The following is a 19,781-nucleotide window of genomic DNA, read 5'->3' as shown; positions in this document are numbered from 1 at the left end:
CTTGGAACTGGGAGATATATATAGAAATGGTAATAACTTAGAAGGTAAAGTTGTTGTTGAAAATAACAAAGATTCTCATAGGATTATTTAAATTATTTGATATTTCATACATATATATGTCATGTCATGTCAGCATACATATATATGGATGCGTATCTATATATCAAACATATATATATGTCTGAATATATATATATGTATACCTATATACATATATATATTTGGTTTACATAGCATCATAGCAATCAAAACCCGAACCCAAAACCTAACAGTCTATAGGATCTAATTGAAATTTTAGGTTTCATCACTCTTATGTGTCTTAGGTGGTAAGCTTATCAAATTGAGTGAATATGTAAACCAGTACTGAATTATTAATACACATATGTATCTTCTGTGTAGTTTCTGAAATCTTACATAGTCACAAGCTAGACAAGGTGATTTAAGGTCTTGGTGTGGGCCTTCAGTTGCCTTAGGTTGAATAGGCTTCCATCAGTACAATATCGGATGTAGATACCGTCCTGATCCTCGAGGTCTGCCGTGGCCCTTTGGAGCATCATGCTGAAAAAGACTGTGAATAGGGTTGGTGCAAGAACACAGCCTTGTTTCACACCACTGATTATTAGAAAGGGCTCAGAAAGTGCATTGCCATATCTGACTTGGCCACGCTGATCCTCATGGAGTGAGATGATCATTTTAAGGAACTTGGGGGGATATCGTAAACATTCCAAAATCTGCCAGAGACCTTTTCTGCTCACAGTATCGAAAGCCTTGGTGAGATCAACAAAGGTTACATAGAGACCTTTGTTCTGTTCCCTGCACTTCTCTTGCAGTTGCCTGACAACAAATACCATGTCTGTGGTACTCCTGTTGGGTCTGAAACCACATTGGCTTTCAGGTAGAATTCCTTCTGCTATGGCAGGTATTAGTCTGTTCAAGAGTATTCTTGCCAGGATTTTGCCAGCAATGGAGAGCAGAGTAATAGCACAGTAATTTGAACAGTCTGATTTAATACCTTTCTTCTTATACAAATTGATAATGACTGCATCTCGAAGGTCTGATGGGAGTTCGCCTAGTTCCCAACAGCGCACCACAAACTCGTGAAATTTATCATGGAGTGCAAGGCCCCCATGTTTCCAGACTTCAGGTGGAATTCCATCAACCCCAGCTGCCTTGCTGATTTTCACCTGCTGTATGGCCTTGAGGGTTTCTCCTAAAGTGGGGGCAGCATCCAATTCGTATTTCACTGGTTGTTGTGTGATGGACTGAATTGCTGAGTCTTGAACTACACGGTTGGTACTGAAGAGAGTCTGAAGTGTTCAGACCATCGATTCAGAATGGAGGTTTTATCTGTTAGAAGCATTTGACCATCAGCACTGAGTAGAGGGCTTTGGACTTGGTATGATTTGTTTTGCCTGTGTGCATTACCTGTGTTAGGGGCAGAATGTTCAGCTCAAGGCAGAGAAAGAGACCATGCTATGACTTCTAACAAAAGTACAATTCCTTGATTATCTCTGTATTATCACAGGAGAAATGGAAATAATCTCTCAACTAGAATTTATCCACGTAAGAACAAAAATTGCAATGAAGAGTTCTTACAAGAAAAAATATTCTTTCTCAAAATGTCCAGTGTTTGCTGGATTTGATACATAGATTTATATAGCATCTGTATATATAAATAGAGTTCTTTTTCTAACTATATCAAGCCCTTTCCTGACATTCATGAGACAATTGCACACCTATCAATCTTGAAATTCCAAAGCCTTGCCAATCTGTCTTCTACTCCATTTCCAGAAAAGAATATTTTTAAATTTCTTTTTGAAGAAATGCAAATACAGTATAAGAGGGGGAGGAAAGAAGTGGGGTAGGGGTAAAGTTAATTTCATTATTGTCATTGTGTGATTTTTCTGGGGTTTTTTTAGAGTTCACTTTTTTTAATTCCCCAAACACCAAATCCAATTAAATTTGCTTTCTCATCCCAGCTTTCCGCTCCTATACCTGCACTGGCTTCTTAAATACATAAGATTTTTTGGGGGGTGAGAATATTATAAACAAGATTAGTTTAGTAAATTTGTAATCCTCTTTCCACTTCTTATTCATTTCCTTGTTTAATTAATCTAATAGTTCTATTTTTCTGTAGTACCTGTGATGCCACAGGTACTTACACAGCAGAGAATGGGGTAAACGGTAGAGTAGGAATGAAGAAGAGGGATCAATGAACAGGTGAGTATTAAAGAGATTTTCTTGGAGTCTCTATCACACAGAAACATAATGTTTCAGTTAACTGAGAGTATTGACCATGCAAATCTTCCTGAGTTTTACTTCTTGACATAAGCCGAGGCTTGTCTTCATTTGTTCTCCTTATAGGTGGCTTACTAAATTGCAGTATTGTATCATTCACAGTAAACACAGAACTATAAAAACCGGTTGCACTTTTCCTACATTGAAGAGTGAACAGGATGTATTAGTTACATCCTTTTACAAATATTTCAATAGTAAATTAGCAAATGACAGCAAAACAGAATAGCAGTTCTGCATGTGCAATAGTCTTCACACGAGTGTAGGAGCTCTGGTAAGTGTTTCAATTTTAAACATGCAGCTTAAAACAAAGTTTTACTGAGATATGAAAGATCACATTTGATTATGTTTTTCCTAAAAAATAATTTTACTGAGAAATCTGCTTTGTCTCTTGCCACTACCTTCCATTTTTCTGTCCAATATAAATGTCTCTCTTGCACAAGATTTTTGCATATTCCAAATTAATTTTGCTGGCTCGCTCAAATAAACATTAAGAAATCACTTAATAGGGAAAGGAGATGTGGTCACTTCATTTGTGTAATTGTATTTAAAAGGGTAACAAAAGTGATGATCCTATAAAATTTAAATCAAGCTCATGGGCCTGAATTGTAAAATTAGCCATCCTTGAGCGAGTTGTAGTCTGCATGCTGCCCTTTAGCTGTTGCAGCTGAGCAGTATTTCATTAGTATATCATTGAGACATATGGGACGAAGATCATGGAATCAGCAATTTTAATGTAAACTCAAAAACATAGGAATTATTAGACTGATAAGTTGTTAACTACTTGATGTCAGAGTGGCAATCGCCCTTCCTTTCTCACATCTTTTTTAGGACTTCTTTGTAACTGTGGCCCTCTCACCATCAACAGAAAAAGGACCATTTCACTGCTAAGTGATCCTTCACATATTTTAAATTTAATTTTCTAGAAGTAACAAGATTAACACTCTTTTTGTATTCCCTAGCTTGAAATTTTTAAGACTTGTTACTTACCAAACAAGATAAGAGGCTGTTCCAACAAGATCTTGGTACTTCTGTTCAGTGAGTTTCTATTCTCTGTCATGCTGCTTGCTGATTTTTTCTTCTTTCTGTGACTGCCTGTCAGCTATAAACACATAGGATACAAGAATAAAAAAGAAGCTGGGTTTTTCCTTAAAAAATAAATGAGAATAAGAGATGTACCTGCATAGGATAAAATCTGTCTGTTGGTTTTTGAAAGAAATTATTAGGTATATTAACTGAATCACAATTTGTTGACAAGTGCAATGGAAAAAAAATTCTTCTATTGCTTTATTACTAACTTCGTTATGTATCATAGGACTTTGGAGTTGAATCAACCTTTTATCAGAGCAGGATCACAGAATATATTGAGTTGGAAGGGACATACAAGGATCATTGAGTCCAACACTTCCAGCACCCAACCACACTCTGGGTGAAGAATTTCTTTCTAATATCCAACCTAAACCTCCCCTGACACAACTTCTCGGGTTATGTCACTGGTGACCACAGAGAAGAGATCAGTGCCTGTCCCTCCTCTTCCCCTCACAAGGAAGTTGTAACTGCAGTGAGGTCTCCTCTCAGTCTTCTCTTCTTCAGGTTGAACACACCAAGTGACCTCAGCCTCTCCTCATACGGCTTCCCCTCAAGGCCCTTCACCATCTTTGTCGCCTTCCTTTGGATGCTCTCTAAGAGCTTAATATCTTTCTTACATTGCATTGCCCAAAACTGCACACCATATTCAAGGTGAGGCCACCCCAGTGCAGAGCAGAGCAGGACAATCCCCTCCCTCGACCGGCTGGTGATGCTTTGCCTGATGCCCCCCAGGACATGGTTGGCCCTCCTGGCTGCCAGGGCACTGCTGACTCATATTCAACTTGCCATTGACCAGGACTCCCAGGACCCTTTCCATGGCACTGTTGTCCAGCATCTTATTGCCCATTCTGTTCATACATTGAGGGTTGCCCCATCCGAGGTGCAGAATCCGGCACTTCCCCTCATTGAAATGTATATGGTTGGTGATTGCCCAATAACCTAATTTATTGAGGTCTCTCTGCAGGACATCCCTGCCTTTGAGGGAGTAAACAGCTTCTCTGAGTTCTGTGTTGTCTGCAAACTTGCTTAGTATCCCTTCCAGTACATGAGCAGGAAATAATAATACTACATAGTCCAACACCTGATAAGTTGCAAACCAAGAATTAAAAAACCCACATGGAATCCTGTTCAGTTCTGCATGCTTCTGTAGACAGGGATTGTAATAGTTGATCTGGTACCATCCATACACACTGATAAAGGCTCACACTAGCAAACTCGGCCTTCTCTTGCTGCTATATCTCTTTGGTGCATTCTGCTGACTCCTCATCAGGGCTTCCATCTCCAGTTTCCTCTCTCAAGTGACTGAGCTTGTGCCTTTTGTGGTTTAGGAGTGGTATCAGTCCTCCCAGTAAAACGAAAAGCCACAAGCAGATCATCCCTCCATGCCTCTGGCAAGAGAGACACAAAAGGCAAAGATCCTGAGCAGAGTTAAGAGCAATTTACTGTGACCAGCAATGATATAAGAAAACTAATAGTAACAGCAGCAATATTAATAATAAAAGGATACAAGAAGAGGGTAATCTACATACAAAAAGTGCTCACCGTTGACTGGCCTGATCTGGTGCCATACAGCTGACAAAGAACAAAATGGCCACTGGACACTCCGTGCACATGTTGGGGTTTTTTCCCAGTCCTGAGACAATGAAAAACAATGGTGGATAAACCCTACAGTTGGGACCAGCATTATCCCACCACCCTCTTTACCACTCCCTCCCCCAGAAAAAGGAATGCCCACCTGCCAGGAAATGATAGAGAGTCACTTTCCCTTGCCACCCAGCTATGAGGTATGATGGTATCCAATAGCACAAGGTGTTGGCCATGCCCACACAGCTCTAGGCTCCACCCCATCACAGCTGCTGTGAGAATTAACCCTGTCCCTGGCGCACACACACACACATATATATATAAAAATATAGGCAAGCGCAGGTATCATTTCCATAGCCAATGGCTGTCCTTACAAGATGTCTGTTGAGTTCATTTAGTCCATTACCATGTGTTCTATCCATCCTAGAAGTCTTCCAGGGCAGGAGAGCTGGTGTGTTTTTGGCTGGCTGCAAAGTATATCAGGAAATCTCAACCGGTGAATCTGGAGCAGTCTATCCTCATTGTCTGTGGTAGTTATAGTGTTAGGTGGCGGTGTCATCTAGCAACTAATATTACACAATTCAACATTACAGGCTGTTCTCACTCAAAAATCAAATCCTCTTAATGTACACATTATATTTCCCCATCCCTCTGCATTACCTACCAAGTTCACCCAGGTCCTTGAGCAAAAAAAATCCCCTGGATGGGTTTGCCTTTGCTCAAGACAGCACTAAGCCAAACATCTTTCCTAAAACATTTCTGATGTGCACCACGGGGGCTTTATTCCCTTGTATAGTACATGAAAGGTTTGGTTGAGCCGGGCCAGCTCAATTGGTAGAGCCTCTAGTGTTATCTAACCGGGTAGCATTCACTAAATGTAGATCCCAATATTTGAAGGTCCCATTAGTTTCAAGGTGGTTTTTAACAGTCCACTGTACCTTTCAATTTTCCCAGCAGCTAGTGCAGTGAATACGATATATTCACTCAATACTGTGCCCAGGTGTCTAGGAGGCTACTTTTGAACTGAATCTCATTGTCAGACTCAGTTCATTCTGGGGTACCATATCACCACAGGATTTGTTTTTCAAGGCTCAGGATGGTTTTCTGGGCACAAGGTACGTCTCCAGCTATCCAGTGGTTGTTTCCACCATTGTAAGCAAGTGGCGCTTGCCTTGGCAGGTTTGTAGTAGTGTGATGTAATCACACTGCTGGGTCTCCCTGTGTTTGTATTTTGACCATTGCCCGCTGTACCATAGAGGTTTTACCCACTTGGCATGGGATTGCAGAGCATGTTTCACTTGGATGTGGCGTATCATATAGATAACCTGGGAGATAATGTCCATGGTTGAGTTCACCATTTGATCAGAAGTCCATCTCAATGCTACATTCTTCCCTGATGACCTGAGGTGTCATGGGCCCACAGGACAGAAATAATTCACCTTTATGTTGCCAGTCCAGAAACACCTGAGACACTCTGATACTGGAAAGCAGCAGAAACAAACTTCTTAACACCAGTTTATAAATGTTAAAAAGGGCTTTCTTCTTTCTTCAGCATGCTGGACGTTCCGAGGATAGCTCCTTTAATTGAATGTGTCAAATGACAGCCAGCCAGGGCTTTTTACTACACCTACTCTTTACATATTCATTAGATATTCTCCCTTATCTAATACATATTCATTAGTTTCTTTACATAGTCACACCTCAGTTCTTGAGCAGGTACAGCAGGCACAGCATCGCTGTGCCACCACCAAAAATGGTTACGTTTGTTCTTTATTTTGTTTGGGTACACAGAGCTTAGTTTACATCTTCTTTGTTTGAATACATCCTTACTGAATTCTCTAGGACTTCTCTAAGATCATATTGGTCCTTATTTGGGCATTCTGGGATACTGTGAGTAAAGTTCCTATTTCTTCTTTCAACTTTAATCTCAGCAGCTCAATCCACTTCTCCGTTTTTGTGGTTTTTCAGTAGCCCAATTCTTGGGTACATGCGTTTCTACATGATGTACCTTCACAGCCAACTTCTCTACCTGGACGGAAACGTCTTGCCACACTCAGCAGCCCAGCTGGGTGCTACCAGTTGGTCTTTTTCCGTTGATCCAGTCACCCCCACAGAGTGTTGGCTAACATCCATGAGTTGGTGTAGAGGTAGAGCACTGGCCAATATCTAAAGCCAGCTGGATGGCCTTCAGCTCTGCAACCTGATCTGATCCACCTTGTCCCTCAATAGTTTTTGCAGTTTGCTACGTAGGACTCTGTACAGCAACTTTCCATTTTTGATTTATCCATACATCATGGCAGGAACCATCAGTGAAGAGAGTGTATTGCTTTTCACTTTTTGGTAGCAGATTATATTGTGGGGCCTCCTCAACATGTGTCACCTTCTGCTCCTCCTTTTCTGATGATAGTCCCAAATTTTTGCCTTGAGGCCAGTTTGTGATGATTTCCAAGATCCCTTGGAGATGGGGGTTTCCTATTCAAGCTCACTCTGTGGTCAGAACAATCTACTTAGTCCATGTGGCATCAGTGGCATGATGTGTTAGAGGACTTTCTCTTTGAACATCTAGCCCAGCACTGGCAGTCAGGGTGCCAGAAGAAGCTGTACTTTGGTGCCAATCACTTCTGAAGAGCTTGAACCCCTTCACAAGCTGCCAGTATCTCTTTTTCATTGGGGTATAACAGGTCTTGGATCCCTTGTATCCCCAACTCCAGGATCTCAGGGCTTGTCCTTGAGTCGCCATGGGTACTTCTTGCCAGAGACTTCAGGAAGGACCAGTCTCCCTCACTGTAATGTAGAGCACATTTTTCACATTTTGTACTGTCCCCAGGGCTACTGCATGGACAACTTCCTGTTTAATTTGTTCAAAAGGTTGTCGTTGTTCAGGAGCCCACTTGAAATCACTCTTCTTTCTTGTTACATGAGAGAGAGGTCTTACAATTTTACTGTAATCTGGAATATGCATTCTCCAAAAACCCACAGTGCGTAGGAAAGCCTGTGTTTCCTTCTTACTGGTTGGCAGGGACACAGTTGCTATTTTGTTGGCCATATCCATTGGTATCTGGCAATGTCCACCTTGCCATTTTACTACTAAAAACTGAATTTCCTGGTAGGTCCTGGCAAAAACACCCTTCAGGAGAATCTGGCTTGTTTTTTCCCCTTTCTCAAAAGATTCCTCTGCTGTGTTGGCCCCATATGATGCTGTCATCAATGTACTGCATGTGTTCTGGAGCCTCACCCTTTTCCAGTGCAGCCGGGATCTGTCCAGTGCAGTCTGGATCTGTCCAATGCAAATACTGGGCTGTGTTTCCACCCCTGGGGCAGTCAGCTCCAGGTTTACTGCACACCTCTCTAGGTGAAAGCAAACTGTGGCCTGCACTTTACTGCTAAGGAAATGGAGAAATACACATTAGCAATGTCAATGGTGGCACCATTTTGCTGCCTCGGACTCCAGTTTATACTGAAGTTCCAGCATGTCCAGCACAGCAGCACTCAGGGGTGGTGTGACTTCATTCAGGCCATGATAGTCTACCGTCAGTCTCCACTCTCCATTGAACTTATGCACTGGTCATACAGGGCTATTAAAAGGTAGGCAGGTCTTACTGACCATTCCCTGGCTCTCCAGTTCACAAATCATCCATGGGTGGGGGGCCTGGAGTCCCGGCTGGCGTTGTGGTGTCAATGTTGCACTGTTGTGGTAGCAATCGGTACCTGTTGTTCTTTGACTCTCAGCAGTCCCACAGCAGAAGGGTTCTCTGAGAGACCAAGCTGCCTAATTTCTTCTCTCTCTACAGCAGCTATCCTGAAGGCCAAACGATGCCCTTTTGGGTCCTGAAACACCCTCTCCTGAGGTAATCTATGTCAAGGATGCACAGGGCCTCTGGGCCAGTCACAGTGGGGTGTTTTTGCCATTTGTTCCCAGTCAGGCTCACTTCAGCTTCCAGTTGAGTCAACTGCTGGGATCCTACTGTTACCCCAGAAACAGAGATGGATTCTGTCCCTACAAATCTTGATGGTATCAGTGTGTGTCAGTGTCAACTGAAGCTTTATACTCCTGTGGGTCTGATGTGCCAGGCCATTGAATCCACCCAGTCCAATAGATCCAATTGTCCCTTTCCTCCACCTGGCTGGAGGCAGGGTGCCTCTAGTTCTGATCATGGTACTCATTGCTCACTTCTCGTAAATATGAACTGGAGGTGACTTCAAGAGGATTGGAAGTAACATCAGTCCTCTGATTCTGTCTGAGGACTTGCCCACTGGAAACCAGGGTGGCATTGATCCTTGAAGAATTTCCCATAGTGGTTGTTCTTCCTCTCAACTCACATACCCATACTGCTGTGGCAGAGGAGGGATTTCCATCCCACTTCCTCATGTCCTCTTCATGCTCATGCAGGTAAAACGACAGGTTACCTCGTGGTGTGTGTCTTCTCTCTTGAGCAGAGGAGGGCTTACTCCCAATCGCAAAGACTGTGGTCCATGTTGGCAGAGATGAGACATTTCCTCTCTAGTTTGTTCGAGTCTTTTGAATCTGTCCACAGTCTTGGACAGTCTTTCCACAGACAAGGCACAGATCAGTAGTGAGGAGAAAATCTGATCTTCATATTGCCAGAGTCCGCTGGTCACCTGAAGCACTGTTTGTTCTCCTGTTTTCATTGACATCAATGCCAACGAGTTGACATATGATGATGGCACGGTCCATACAAACTTTTGTCACATGGATTGTGTACACTGGACCTCATCTGGACCTACAGGGGACTGCTCATTATTTGAATCCCTGTAGGTTACCCCCAGCACAGCTAATTCTCTCAGGCAGTGGATGCCTTTCTTCATAGCATTTCACCTACTTGGGTGCACTATTAGATCATCACTGGGGGAATACCTTTTCTTCACAGGTACTTGACAGGAATCACCTCTAGAAGCAATGAGTTTCTGCCCTCTCTCCATTTCCTTTGTCAATGCCCACATCCTGGGACAGGGATCCCAGTTGCTTGGCTTCACTACCATCTAGTTTCACATCATGGGATGTGATATCCCAGCATTGGATCTGCCAGATCACCAGAGGCTCATTCAACTGGCAGCTGAAATCTTTTCACATATCTCACAGCTCAATCAGAAATAGGGATCAGGTGAGTATCTCTGGTCCTGCCTCCTCCTCCTGTTCTGAAGGTCCTGATTCCTCTTCATCCTTCACTATGTGAACTGATTAGGTCTTGGATTTTTTCTTCTGTAGAGGGAAGACTGCTACTGGTAGCATTGTTCCTCTTGTTCAGCTGCAGATTGAGTAACCACGATGCCTGTTGGTCTGCTTTCCTTCTCCTCCCCCTGAGGGTGCTGGCTGGTGGCAAGCAGTGTCTGAGAAATAGTAGCCAGGGTCCAGCACACTGCAATAAGTTACTCCTCTCTAGAGTTTCAAAAGCATTTCTTCTTGCAAATATTCTGTCACTTTATCAAGGATGAACTTCCAAAACATTAGAGCAGAGAATTTCCCCCCAAACTGGTTCATTTTCTCCCATATTCCATGCCACTCACGACCTCAGGGTAGATGTCTGAATGACCTTCCCAGAAATCTCTTTCTTGACTCTAAGCATGGTGTGCCCCACACTGAGGATAGCTGACAGACTTAGCAACAAGACTATGCTTTCTGTAACATCCAAAGGGAATTCAAAATTCTCAAAAGCTGTTGCAACAGGCCTGAAGGAGGAAAAGGGGGTGAAAGGCTTGGGAAAATCATCTTCCCCTGTTCCCTCAACAGGCTGGGTAGGAGTATTAATGAACTCCCTGAGGTAGCACCCAAGGCCAAGGTAGGAGAGCAACACTGAATACACATCCCAAATGACCCTTATTGCCCTTGACGTTATCATGCTATAAACTGATATCACACAGTATGTCAGCAAAGGAATCTTGATTCCTCTCCCTGCTCTGAAAAAGAGCACCATGATGCACACACAATGCATGTACAGAAACATATTGTTTCAACAGCATTGTAACCATGACCTAATACAGGAAGCCTTAAATCAAATTTGTTTCCAAACCACTCTGGGGAGATCTGTTGTTATCTCTATCCTTCATTCCACACATTGGGCAACAATTAAAGGCTGTGGTGATTTAGGAATGGTATTAGTCCTCCTACTAAAATAAAAAAACCCAACCCACTTCTCCCTCCACCCACCCTGAGAGACAAAAGGCAGAGATCCCAAGCTGAGATAAGAACAGCAATGAGATAAGAAAATTAACAGTAACACCAGCAACTAATGACAAAAGTATACAAAAAGAGGGGGACTTACATACAAAAATTGCTTACCGACTGACTGACCTAATCTAATGCTGCACAGCCCCCAAGACAAAGAACAAAATGGCCCTTGAACCCTCCATGCACGTTTGGTTTTTTTCCCCAAGCCTAAGACAATGAAAAACAATGGTGCATACACCCTATGGTTGGGCACAGCATTACCCCACAGCTCTGTTTGTTGCTTACTCTCTCATTCGGAAAACAAGAGAGAGACCCTTTCCCCCATCCCCCAACAATGAAGTAAGATGCTATCCAAGAGTACAATGTCATAGCCATGCCCACACAGCTCTATACTCCACTCCCTCACTGTCACTGTGAAAATTAACTCTTTCCTTGGCTGAAACTGGGACAGTGACCAACAGCTTCAATTCAGCTCAGTCTTATTCAGGCCATGGTTATTCCAGCAGGACATAATTGCCTGCCAGAATGTGATACATTCTTTCACATCCTATTGGATGTCAACCAGTATTTTATTGGTAAGAAATGTGTGCCTTTTTGATGTTATATTATACCCTTCTAATGCCCTTACTCTAAAGCTGCTTCTCACTCCTAATAGTGCTAACACTCATTGATTTGAATCATATTAGATATAAAACCTCACAATAGAAGTGTCTGGAGTGTTTTGTACCTTGTATAGGATCTGTGTGTCTCATTCTGGTGCTCTTACATTTGCCTATAGGCATCAGCATTTTTTCATTTCTTTGTACAGTTGCTATGCTTATTGAGAAAAGTGACATGGAAGGAGTGTAAAAAAAGAGTAGGATACTTAAACATATATCTGTTTTAAAATAAATGAGTAATTTTAAATGAGACTCTGGAACTTTTCAAATGCTTAGTTTAACACTGAATTAGAATGTATGAACTTTTGAAAGTTCATCATATATGAACATTATATATGACATGAAGTATTATGTTTTCATACATCTTCAAATATTTTCCAGATATCTTCACACCACATTTATTTTATGGAATAAGGAATATATACAGCTATTTTCAGTGCTAGTTTTAAGAATCACAACTCATGGAGAACAATATATTTTCTTAAGCAAACAAATAATCCATCCAAACAAAACAAGAGACAGAATCTTGTAGAAAACCTTATGAATTAAGCTTTATTACTCAACAATCCATGCTTATTCTGTGCTCCAGACATTCTTTCTCTAACCTGAGCAGTATCATAATGAGTAGGACTGCAAATTCATATGAGGGTACAGTCAAATTATTTTGTTAAGTAAGAGGTCTTACTAAATTTGATAGAAAAACCTCAGTTTCTGTTGCAGTCTTATTTGTTTCTTGCCTCTTGAGGCTGGGTGCCAGTACTAGTGAAAATTGTCTTTTTTTAATTAAAAGCTCATCTACTAAACTGAGAAACAAACAGCTGCTCTTGATCAGAGCAGACCAGTGAGTTCTGAGGCTTGGATATGAATACCCACATTGGTCCACATATCAGACTCTTGGTTAAAGCAGTAGAATATTTTCATAAAATTACCATTAGTTTAATCAAGTTACCAGTGGTTTATTACCATTAGTGGAATCAACGGGACTCATGTATTTTTAATGCAAAAAACCAACCCTCAACTTCCATAAGTTGCCTACAATCCTCTGTTCTCATGGAGTAGTAGTACTGCAAGTCAGAAACTTCTGTAATAGAGGTGGACTCTGGGAGCCCTAATGGGGAAAAAAAATTATTTCACTTGCCCCTAAAAAAATAGAAATATATTGTTCGTGTTTGGACAGAAAGAATAATTGGATAAAAATGGTTCTGTGGTCTCTAAAAGGGATGAAACGCTTCAATTGCTGATTGACACCAGAAACAAATCTTTGCCCTGAAAACAGAATTGAACCGAGCTCCTTCTCAGGGGAAAAGTAAATGGATTACCCAGGAGTTTTATACTTATCAAACAACTAAGGCAGTCTAAAAGTATTCATTTTCCAATTTCTGTTTACCTGTGATCAGGACATAAGACTAGAAAGACAATTATATAACAAAAGCATTTTTAAATTCTGCATTTTTAAATCAGAGGATTTTTTTCTGTGTCTTCTGTTGCCAAGTCGTCTGTAAAGCAGGTATTAGCAAATTGCCTGTAGGGCTATATTTTTCATGTTATGTTTTCAGTGCACAATTAAAATGCCTCTTTAGTTTTTTGTAGCTGCAGGGACTTTCATTCCCATCTACTCCCCCCAAATAGTTTGCCATCACATTTACTTGTTATTAAATCTGGTGTAGCTGAAGATGTTCAGATTTTTCTCTGTTATAACCATCTTGATTTTTCCATTTTTGCAACTTTATTATTATGCAGATGATTACACTCTTACTTGATTGTAGAAATATAGGAGTTCACTATTCTTGAAAATTGAGTCCATTACATACCTATTTGCATCTTTTACTACCTTTTTTTTTCAGAAAAAAATACAGCACACAACAAAAAGTCTTAAAAGAAAACTACCAACATAAAGCAATACTAGTAAGAAACCATTGCTATGAATGTTTCCTTTACTGTTAGTTTCGAACATCTGATGCTGCAGAATTATCACAAACCCTCTTATAAATGACCACGGAAGTTTTTTCAGCAAGAGAGATTCCTCACAGCTTGCCTTGCAGAGGATAACCTACCTGCTTTGTACAAAAGAATACTGCTCTCTAGTGGAATATGGGAAAAGATTCCATGACCTCACCACTTAGCTTCTTCTGTCTGCATTCTTAGCTGTTTGCAGATGAAAGGCAGTTTAGCTTTGTCCTAGAGTTGTGACATGCTATGATATATGGCTACAATTACTGTGAGACCATACTGTGAAGTGCCTTTCTTTTGTAATCAAGTAAAAGAAAATTTTTTTCTTTACCTTTTGTCCCCCCAGAACTCCTTTGTAGATTGATATCAGTGGTTTTTCCTTTTTTTCAGAATGCTGGTGTCTATATCAGGAGTGTGGAACTAATAACTATTTAATTTACAGGGGAACTCATAATAATTTAACTGGCATAAGGATAATTTGGGAATGATTAATAGCCAGATTTCTACAGCTGGAAATTTTAATAATGTCTCTCTCTGGAATGTATATTTTATATTCAGAATTTACTTTCTGTTGTGTTCATTGCCTCCTTTGGAATGGGAAAGGTTTTCTGAAGCCAGGATCAAGTTGTGCAAATTGTCCAATATGTTCTGTCCATCTCAGAGGGTGGGACACTATGAAAACACAGACACATGCACAAAATATGGTGCTTTCAGTTTCCTTCCTCCAGGGCTGGTTGTAGATCTGTCATCTGTTTGGCTAGACTTAATGGGATCAGGGCTCCTTTGACAGCATTAATCGCTATCACTACTCACAGTAAGCCTGTGAGCTAGAGATTTGACATGCTGGACATACTTAAAATGGTCATGTAGTGCAGGACTGAAATGAACCTAGCCTGAAATGTGCTGTAAGTGTGCATTCAAAACAGGCATGCACTGCTTTGAGGTATTACAATATCAAACCTGGAGCCAGCTGTTTTCTGATTTATTTTCACTATGCCCTGTCCCTTAGGCATTGGAAAGTAACTTAAAACATCATCTGTACAAGAGCTGGTGGCCAGAGTGCCTGGTTCCTGTTTTGTTTTCTGGAGATGGAGGCAGTCAAGTCAGGCTAGTGTAGGAATTTTCTGAATAGTACCTCATTGAACAGCTGTTTAAGGCATTTACTTTTTAGATTGTAAATAGAATGGTATGGAAAGATCAGTAAATAAATACAATATTATTTCCTTAAAAAAAAAGAAGTGAATGGCAACAGAAACAAAAAAAGCCTAATCCGAATTAAAAAAAAACCAGAACAAAAGAAAACAAAACCAAACCACAAAACATCTTCAGCAAACAAAAAAAGAGCCTCTTGCACAGGCAAGACAAGTAAGCATAGGATGGTTGCCTCAGAGGTTTTAATCCTTTCTTTTCTGAAGAGTCCCCTCATCGTCCATGTGAGGATTAGAAATTCAGAAATTTCTACATGTCAGCTTAGAATTTGGAGGATGCACCATTCACTGGTGACTATACTGAAACAACACATCAGAAGAATAACTCTTCTTCTGAGGAACTCAGAGCACTTGAGACTTTTGCTTCTTTATATTGTTGATCGAGCACTAAAAATTTTGTAAAGTTTTCTGTCATCCCAAGTCTTCTGATTAGGAGCAATTTCCGCCTACAGTTTATTCAGTAGTGTGTTGTATTTTACTCAGAGAAATGGTTTTTTTCTCCTTTGTTTTGCAAATATAAATGGCTATCCTTTACCATGGATTTCTGCTGCCATTTATGCTCGAAAATAATTCCTAAACTTGAATCAGCCCTAAAAGCATTGGTCAACTTATCCTTGAAACACAGAGGGATTTAGAATGTGTTGTGGTTTGAGACCCTCAGAAATCCAAATTTCTGAGTTAAAGCTCCCCTCCCACAATTTGCCCCAGTGTGAGAGGATTTTCAGACAAAACACAACTACTCAGCATTGGGGGAAGGGGAAAAAATACTTACAAGGTTTATTTACATACATGTATATATAACTAACAACTTAACTATTTCTTCTACGATGAAATAATATATTTACATTAGATTAAATTTCTCTTTTTCTTCAACAAGAGTCCAAGAAGAAAAGAGAAAAGTCTTTTTGGCACTTTTCAGGTCACAGTTCCTTCAAATTAGTTTCTGTGATATTAGTTAGTGCCTTTCATCTTCAAGGCAGCAGATTTGAGTATTGTAGTCAGGATTTTTCCATTCTTACTTTGTGAAAATCCCCATCCCTCGAGCCCGAGCCTTCCGGGGACTTCCTTGGAGACTTTTATTCCTCCTGAGTTAGAACATTTAGGGCAGCTTTCAGTTCAGTATTTGCCCCAAGCATCCTACCAGAGCTCCTTTCCTCTGTCTCAAACTGCCAGCATGGCAGCAACAACAGAGGGACAAGGCCACCTCCTCCGCATTCCATCCTAGTCCAGCTCTCAGGACATCTCTTAGCTCTCAACTCTTCTCTCTCTCTCTCTAGCTGCTGCTGAATTTCAGGACTCTCTAAGACTTTGGAAGTCCAACCCTCCTCTCTAGAAGGTTTCAGGGTTTTGGGAAAGTAATTCAGTCTTACCCCCAGAACAGCTCTGCTGAGTTTTCTGTGGTCTGTTGCCAGCTTTTGGATGTGGTGGGCGATGCGGGCCTGGAGCTTGTACTCCCTCTCCTGCAGGATCTCTCTGCCTCTTCGAGCCTGGCTCCACGCCATCTCACTGCTGCCAGCTATCTTTGTGGCTTTCAACCACCGTTCTCTGTTCAGTGCTGGTCCACCACTGCTTTCAGTGTCTTCCGCTGCCCACTCATGGCAAGGAAATTTCCTCCAGCTCTTAGCTACAGTACTTGGCCCAGTTTAACACTGTTCCAAGCTCCTGCAGCCCCCAGCCAGAGGGCTGAGGGGCTTTGGTCCCCAGGGGGCTCTCTGGCCCCTACCTCCTTGTGACTCAGACCATGGCTGACTCTCTTATAACTACATCATCCTCCTTCTTTTCTGGTCTGTTGCAATATGTTGATTTCAAAGGAGCGAAATGTGGTTTCTGACTGGCCCTGCACCCAGAACGCCACCCCTCAGGGTTACCACTTTTTTTTAACTCCAGGAGAAAACACTTTTTTCCCCCACCACAGAATGAAAAGATTATTGTCCTCTCTTACTGGCAAGGAAATTAAGGTAGAAACAGTTGAAAAAGTGTTAAGACTGCATAAGATTTTTACTAGTGCTGGGAATAGAACCCAAATTTTTGCATCCTACTCCTGTACATTAACCAAAGTATTATGCTTCTTTCCCTGGAGTATTTGCAGTCTTTCATTTTCACGTTAATCAAAAGTTTTCTTGGGGGTTGGAGGAAAAACTATAAATGGAGAGTACAAATAAAACTATCTGGAATAGAGGAAAAAATCATCTGCAAAATCTGGTAATGTGAAATAGAGAAAATAATGAGCTATGGTTATCATGCAATAGTTTTAATAGTTTGAAACATATATAGCACAGTGGTCCTTAATAGTTATTAGATGGCTTTAGCACTCAAACTGTAGGTTGCAAAACACAAGGATCCATTCATATGTCATGACCACAATAGTATTCAAGTTATACTTTAAGGTTTTAATTGTACAATGTACAGAGATAACACAGAAAGACCATGGGTTTCTCCTGAACAAGCTTTGCATAGTTGGTATTACCACTAGAAAAGTGGTTTCTGCTAGTGTGAGAAAAATTTCCTTCTGAACTGAATACAAAATATTGATATTCTTGTACTGGTCCAGTAATTGTCATTAATTAATTGGTATGGATGTTTGTGAAATGCATTAAACATAACAAACACTATTCAATTGCCAAGTAATATTGTTATTGATTTACAGCACCTTATGCAAACATCAGGTCTTTAAAGAATAAGAAAAACAATAACTGGTACAGCACATGCTGGTTTTATTTTTTAAAGTTTAATTATATGGGTAAATGACAAAATAGTTAGAGTAAAACAATCTTTCAAGCCAACATTCAAAGGAAGTCAGGCAATTAGCTGTTCAGCTTTCATCTCAGAGAGTGCAATAAAAACAGAAATAGATGAGAAAAACCACATTGCCTAGAATATCACATGGTAAAATTGATAGACAAGGTTATATATTAGAAAATTAAATATATGTTCAAGATGAACTTTCAAATGTCTACAAGGAAAAATAGCAGAATCAAAATAACCTTCATCCACATATCTCCTAGTTTTATGGGTCACAAACCCCAGATATGCATGTAAAAACATTCCTTTACGTATGAACAGGTCTCATGTCTAAGTCCATAATGTCCATGGCACAAGCAGTGAGTATGTGCCTCAAGCACACATGATGGGAAAAAAGACATGGTGTTTCCAGTGCCAGAGACTGGAGATGGGACTTTCAGTACATATAAAGACCCTCGAAGAAGACGCAATTTTTTGCCAATTTCTAACTTGTTTTTTCTTTACTTCTTCATTCTACCACCTATCAGTTGTTCTAAAATATTGCTGTATCAACCCTAAGGATTTTTATCCAAATGCAAGAGAATTTTTCTTGTGTATTTCAAACAAGGAAATGCTGGAGATTTATATCCTGTAGGAAGCAATTGTGTGTGCTTAAGTGTAAAAATTTATCTGGAGACATCCACTTTAAAAATGTGTGTATACAGCAAAGACTTTGATCTTACATCTGTCTTCTGTGGTGGCTCACACTATTTCTTCACAATATTTAATATACTGTCCCTACAGACTAGTTTGAGTATTAGTATGACCTTGAGCAATGAAATACAAAAAGTGAAAAAAGACTGGGTACTACACAGTTGTCAGACTGGGTCTTATATCCAGAATTATATCTCCAAGGTTGTTTGAGTCCATGCTAGTGTTTTCAATTCAGGGAAAATTAGGTACTTTCAGCTGGTGTTGTTCTCTGAGTTCCTGAAAGTTTCCAGTTCACAAGAGGTTGGAGCCATGTGCTAAATTCAATGGAAACAACAGTTCCATTATCAAAGGAGGCAGCTCTTGACTGTCCTTTCATGGTAGCAATATAATACCTTTGCTCTTATTGTCAGTAAATCAGTATGTCATGTCTAATTTATAAATAACATTTCTCAGAAGGGGAAAAGAAAGAGAAGAATACACAGAGAACAGTAAAAGGAATAAAATAAAGGAAGTGCTAAAACAAGACAGGATTTAGCTTGGAATCCCCAGAGCTCATTAACCCTTGGCTGTCTGGTTAAAGGCTGTCAGAAGGGCATTTGGAATTAATATTGTGGTTAACGCAGTGTTTAGAATTCATATTGGCTTTCTGTATTGACTGTGATCTGTAAAAGATATAGCATTTTTAACAGTACAATGGGGGTAGAATTTAGATTACATTTTTTATTGCTGTATAATCACCTGTTGATGGGAAATGGGACTCAATGGCCTTAGATATGTCAGATGTCTATATATGTGACCATGAGAAACTGCAGACATGGTTGTGATTGGTGGGACAGATGGAGTGCTATTTGGTAAGTCCAGTGAAGTCCAAAGGCAGTGAATATTTGAGCTCATTTAATCCTTGCAGTAAGGAACTATTAATATTTTGTTACTTTTAAGCATCCTATTCTCAAAAAGAAATTTATAAAACATATTTCCATAGGGTTTTTTTCTGACTATTTGGACTTGACTTCTAAGAGGGACTTAATTGTGCTGTTCAGGATTTTTTTTTCCAAGAACTGGTTCTCAGACATCTAATATAGATGACCTGAAGGAGATTTACAGAAATATGGGAAACGACTGGACTGTGGACCTTGAATTTGAACAGCTGCAGCTGTGAAGTTGCAGGTTTCCATTTCTGCTCCCAACCCCCCTCAAATTTTGGCAGAAGATCAAAGAACAGGCTCTAAAGGAGGGAGACTCCAATATGGTACAAGTCCTTGGCGGTGGTCCATTGTTCACGTACCCTATGATTAGTAGCAATGGTAAAGAGCCTGACAAATGGGAACCATTTAATTATTCTATTATTAAGGACTTGTGTCAGACTGTTATACA

This window comes from Manacus vitellinus, unplaced genomic scaffold (genome assembly GCF_001715985.3).
Source record: "Manacus vitellinus isolate BGI_N305 unplaced genomic scaffold, ASM171598v3 scaffold_50_pilon, whole genome shotgun sequence".
Taxonomy (NCBI): domain Eukaryota; kingdom Metazoa; phylum Chordata; class Aves; order Passeriformes; family Pipridae; genus Manacus; species Manacus vitellinus.
The sequence above is the reverse complement of the archived record's forward strand: the minus strand, read 5'-3'. Positions refer to the sequence as shown.